Here is a 6,000-nt window from a genome sequence, read left to right on the forward strand (position 1 = left end):
ATCAGAGAAGAAATAAAACATTTCCTACAACTCAATGAAAACACTTCACAAAGAAACTTGTGGGACAGAGCAAAAGCAGCCCTGAGGGGCAAATTTATTGCCCTCAGTGCCCACATCAAGAGAATGGAGACAGACCAAGTAAATAATCTCATGTTGCAATTAAAACAGCTAGAAATACAAGAAAAAATAGAACCTAAAGTTAATAGATGAAGCCAGATAACCAAATTAAGAGCAGAGGTTAACCAATTACAAAATCAGAAAATTATAGCCAAAATTAACCAAACAAAAAGCTGGTTCTTTGAAAAATAAACAAAATTGATGGACCGTTGGCAAGATTAATTAAAACAAGAAGAGAGCAAACCCATATTAACAGGATTAAGGATTCCACGTGAAAAATCACAATACGTAACCAAGATATCCAAACAATCCTAACAGACTACTTTCAAAAGTTATAATCCCTAAAGGAAGAAAACCTGGCATAAATGGAAGCATTTTTAGAGAAATACAAGTTGCCCAAACTGAGCAAAGAAGAAATAAACCAGTTAAATAAGCCAATATCCTACAACAAATACAGGAAGCTATCAAAAGTCTTCCAACAAAAGAAGCCCAGGGCCAGATGGATTCACAGCAGAATTCTATAAGACCTTTAAAGAAGAACTAATACCCATACTCCTCAAGCTCTTCAGAGAAACAGAGAAGGAGGGAGCTGTCCCAAACTCATCCCCAAACCAGGCAAAGACCCAAACAAAAAGGAGAATTACAGGCCAATTTCCTTGATGAACACAGATGCAAAGACCCTTAAGATTCTAGATAACAGAATCCAGAAACACATAAAAAAAACATACACTATGACCAGGTAGGCTTCATCCCAGACATGCATGGATGGTTTAACATATGTAAGTCAATAAATGTAATCCAACACATCAAAAGAGCCAAGGTCAAGAATCACATGATTATCGCCACAGATGCAGAAAATGCCTTTCGTAAAATTCAACATTCATTCATGCTAAAAGCTCGGGAGAAAATAGGAATAGGAGAAACTTTTCTTAAAACAATAAAAGCCATTTATGACGGACCAATACCCAATATTATACTTAATGTGGAAAAGCTACAACCAATTCTCCTAAAATCAGGAACAAGACAAGGATGCCCACTGTCTCCACTCCTATTCAATATAGTCCTGGAACCCTTAGCCAGGGCAATAAGGCAAGAAAAATACATTAAAGGGTTCAGCATAGGGAAAGAAGTTAAACTATCCCTTTTTGCAGACGACATGATACTATACCTTCAGGATCCCAAAAACTCCATCCCCAAAATCTTAGAAAACATAAATTACTTCTGCAAAGTAGCAGGATAAAAATCAAACCCACAAAAATCAGTTGCCTTCCTGTACACTGACAATGTACAAGAAGAGAGGGAAATAAAGGGAGCAATCCCATTCACAATAACTGCCCCAAAAATAAAATATTTAGGAATTAATCTAACCAAAGATGTAAAAGAACTATTTAATGAAAACTATAAAAGGTTAAGAACAAAATTGCAGAAGACACTAGGAAATAGAAAGACCTCCCATGCTCTTGGAAAGGCAGACAATATAGTGAAAATGGCAATACTGCTCAAATTAATATACAAATTCAATGCAATTCCTATTAAAATCCCAATGATGTACATCTCTGAAATACAGTAAACAGTCCAAAAATTCATATGGAACCACAAAATACCTAGAATAGCCAAAACAATTCTAGGGAATAAAGACAACAAGGGAGGGATGTCCATGCTTTACTTCAAACTCTACTATAGAGCCATAATAACAAAGACAGCATAGTACTGGCACAAAAACAGACCCGAAGATCAATAGAATAAGAAGATCCAGAAATAAATCCACATGCCTATAGTCAGTTGACATTTGACAAAGGAACCAAAGACATACAATGGAAGAAACACAGCCTTTTGAACCATTGGAGCTGGGAAAACTGGGTGGCCACATGCAGAAAACTAAAAGTGGACCCCAGCCTATCAACATGCACCAACATCAACTCAAAATAGATTAAAGACCTTAACATTAATCCTGAATCTCTAAAACCACTGCAGGACACTGCAGAGACACTTTAACTAATAGGCACAGGAAGGACTTTCCTGAACAGAGTCCCAGGGACACAACAAATTGGAGAGAGACTCGACAAATGGGACTACCTTAAAATAAAAAGCTTCTGCACAGCTAAATCTATCGCAACCAAGCTAGAAAGACAACCAACTAATTGGGAAAAATATTTACCAGCAATATATCAGTCAAGGGGCTAACATCCATTATATACAGGGAAACTAATCCCTCCCAAGCCTAACAAACCAATTACTAAATGGGCAAGGGAACTACAGAGAGACTTCTCAGATGAAGAAATAAAAATGGCAAAGAAGCACATGAGGAAATGTTCATCATCCCTGGTGCTGAAGGAAATGCAAATAAAGACAATGCTGAGATACCACCTTACCCCAGTCAGAATGTCTCACATCCACAAATCAGCCAACAACAAATGCTGGAGGGGATGTGGAGGAAGAGGAACCCTATACACTGCTGGTGGGAATGTACACTTAGACAACCACTTTGGAAAGCAGTCTGGAAGGTCATTAGAAAACTAAAATTGAACCTCCCTTACGACGCAGTCATACCACTTCTAGGCATCTACCCTGAACAACAGGAACCGATATACAAGGACACGTGCACCTCCATGTTCATTGCAGCACTGATCTCAATAGCTAGGATATGGAAACCACCCAGATGACCCATCACAGATGAATGGATCCAAAAATTGTGGTATCTATAAACAAAGCAATATTATGCAGCCATTAGAAAATGAAAAATAATGACATTTGCAGGGAAATGGATGGAGCTAGAAGGAATCATGTTGAGCGAGGTAAGCCAAGAGCATAGAGACAAACGGTATATGGTCTCCCTGATAAGTTGATGCTAAATTCAAAATGTTAGTTGGTACAACAAAATTAACAGGACTTAAGAAACAAAGAACTCCCACTCATCTGGTCGAACCACTACTAAAAATCCCGATGCTGCTGATCATATGTATGGTGTATAGTGTACAGTGTTATATATTATAGACTGTGATAGACAATTCGCTCCAGGAAAGTTAAAATGAAATTGTGATTTTAAATGAGCATCAATAGTCCACTATATGGTGAAATTATGTAATCACTTAACCACAATTTAAAAAAAAAGAACTTCAGGGAACCTAGGGAGTGAAGGGATGGTAGGGGGAAAACAATGTAAAGGGTAACAATACTCAATATGAAGTGTACTCATTACCTTGCTCATCTAACTGTAACCTCTGTATAGTATCTTTACAATAAAAAATAAAAAAAGAAATGAATCCAAAGGCTTGAAGGAAACTCTTTCCCTGACTTTTTCTAGTGTGTTTGACTCATAAATAACTTTTCTGTAAACTTCTAGTTGAGAGTATTACAGAAAGAAATAATTTACCGGGAAGTTCCTGGAAGATGGTGGAGGAGAAGCTGAAGGCTAAACAAGCTCTCACATAGAAAGCAGATTTAGAGTTCCAGTGAACAGTCCTAAGCCAGAGAATCACACCAAGTTTGCCATCACAGGACAAAGAGTTAGGCCAGAGAGGGAAAATCCAGGCAAAAAGACAGATCAGAGCACTTGCCAGGAGATGCCACTGCTGCAGAAGCTGTGGCAGCGGCAACCGTACCCACCATACCTGAAACAGAGAGAGGCTGGGACGAAGGAGCCAGACGCGGTGGGCAAGCAGATTCTACTCAACACCAGCAAGAACTGACAAAGAGCAGACATCGTCATCCTGTAGTTCGCAGACCAGAGATGACCCAGGGACCAAGACACTGCATGAGTAGAGGCCTAATGTCCTCACTCCTTCTCAGCAAGAAGAGGAGGGAAGGCCACCCTCCCCAGTACTGGAGATATCCATCTTGGATACTGACAAAGCTCGGTGGAGCTGCTAGCTTCAACTCAGGCATTGGAAGAAAACTAGAGACTTTTAGCAGGTCACAAGAACCTAAAGTGACCTGCCAGACTCAACTCCAACCAGAGAAAAGTCACCCAGCGCAGGTGCCAGCCCAAGGAATGGCTTTCTTCACTGGATAATCGGAGCCAGAGGCTGCCCCTCCCTTTAGCAGCCTTGACAATCAATTGAAATTTAGTAAACATAAACCCTGAGAGTGGCTACCGGCTGGTAGTTTCTCACAAACTAACCCCTGGAAAAAGCTACTGTTTGCTGAAAGGCCTCAACCCTACCCAGAACCTAGCCTCATCACAGCATCTCCAAACTTGAGGAAAAAGCCATCTCCCTCTTTTGTGACACTCAAGCAGATCTCCCTCCCATTGAACAAGAATGGGAAGAAGATCACAAAATCCTGGGTTAAGCAGAGCATTTTTCTGCCTGTTCAAAAAACTGACTTAAGAAACCAACCAAGCCACAGGAAATTCAAACACCACAAGCAGACCAAAGAATGCAAAAAGAGGTTAGCTACGGACACAAGGGAGATACAGGATTTTCCCCACCCCTCCCAAAAAAAATAAAAAAAAAATTCAATTTTTTTGCACCTTTTATAAAAAATTTTTTTCCTCCTTCATAGCAGAGCTCACACCAATTCTTCTCCAACTCTTCAATGAAATTGAAAGAGAAAGTTCACCACCAAACACATTTTATGAAGCCATCATAACATTCATCCCAAAACCAGACAGGGACTCAACAAAGAAAGAGTACTAAAGACCCATTTCTTTGATGAACATTGATGCAAAACTTCTCAACAAAATTTTGGCCAATCAATTTCAACAATTCATCCAAAAAATCATACACCACGATCAAACAAGATTCATTTCAGGGATTCAAAGCTGGTTCAATACACGCAAATCAATTAATATTATTCATTACAACAGGAGCAAGGATAAGAACCACATGGTTATCTCAATAGATGCAGAAAAAGCATTCGAGAAGATGCAACACCAATTATGTTGAAGATTTTGGAAAAATGAGGAATCCATGGAACATTCCTCAATACAATACAGGCTGAATATGACAAACCTAGAGCCAGCATTATACTTCATGGTGAAAAACTGAAGCCATTTCCTCTTAACTCAGGAACAAGACAAGGATGTCAACTCTCTCCACTTCTCTTCAGTCTAGTATATTAGAATGCCTAGATACAGCAATAAGACAAGATGCAAACATAAAGGGGATCCAAATGGGGAAAGAAGAAGGAAAACTCTCCCTCTTTGCAGATGACATGATCATGTATTTAAAGAATCCCATAGACTCCACTCCCAAATTACTCAAGCTGATTCAAAACTTTGGCAAAGTAGCAAGGTATAAAATTCATGCCCCAAAATCAATGGCTTTTCTGTATGCCAACAATTAGAAATGTGTGGCTGAAATTAGGAAAGCAACTCCATTTGTAACAGCTCCCCCCAAAAATGAAATACCTAGGAATTAACATAACCAAAGAAGTGAAGGACCACTATGATGAAAACTTTAAAATCTTGAAAAAGGAAATCAAAACAGAACTTAGAAAATGGAAAACCTCCCATGCTCCTGCATGGAAAGATTAACATCGTGAAAATGGCAATACTTCCCAAGGCTATTTACAAATTCAATGCCATACCTATCAAAATTCCAACGTCATTCTTCAAGGATATAGAAGAGGCAATCGAAAAATTCATATGGAAAAATAAAAGTCCCTGAATAGCAAAAACGCTCCTCAATGGTAAGAATGCTGCTGGAGGAATATCAATACCAAATTTCAAACTCTACTATAAAGCCATAGTAATCAAAACAGCTTGGTACTGGCACAAGAACAGACCTCAGGACCAATGGAATAGAACTGAAAACCCAGAAATGAACGTACAGACCTATAGCCATCTAATATTCGATAAGGGAGCTAAAACAATAGAATGGAACAAAGACAGCCTCTTCAGTAAATGTTGCTGGCAAAATTAGTTAACTACTTGTAGAAAAC

The sequence above is a fragment of the Dipodomys merriami genome, unplaced genomic scaffold, assembly GCF_024711535.1.
Source record: "Dipodomys merriami isolate MVZ:Mamm:240054 unplaced genomic scaffold, mDipMer1.0.p SCAF_278, whole genome shotgun sequence".
Lineage (NCBI taxonomy): Eukaryota > Metazoa > Chordata > Mammalia > Rodentia > Heteromyidae > Dipodomys > Dipodomys merriami.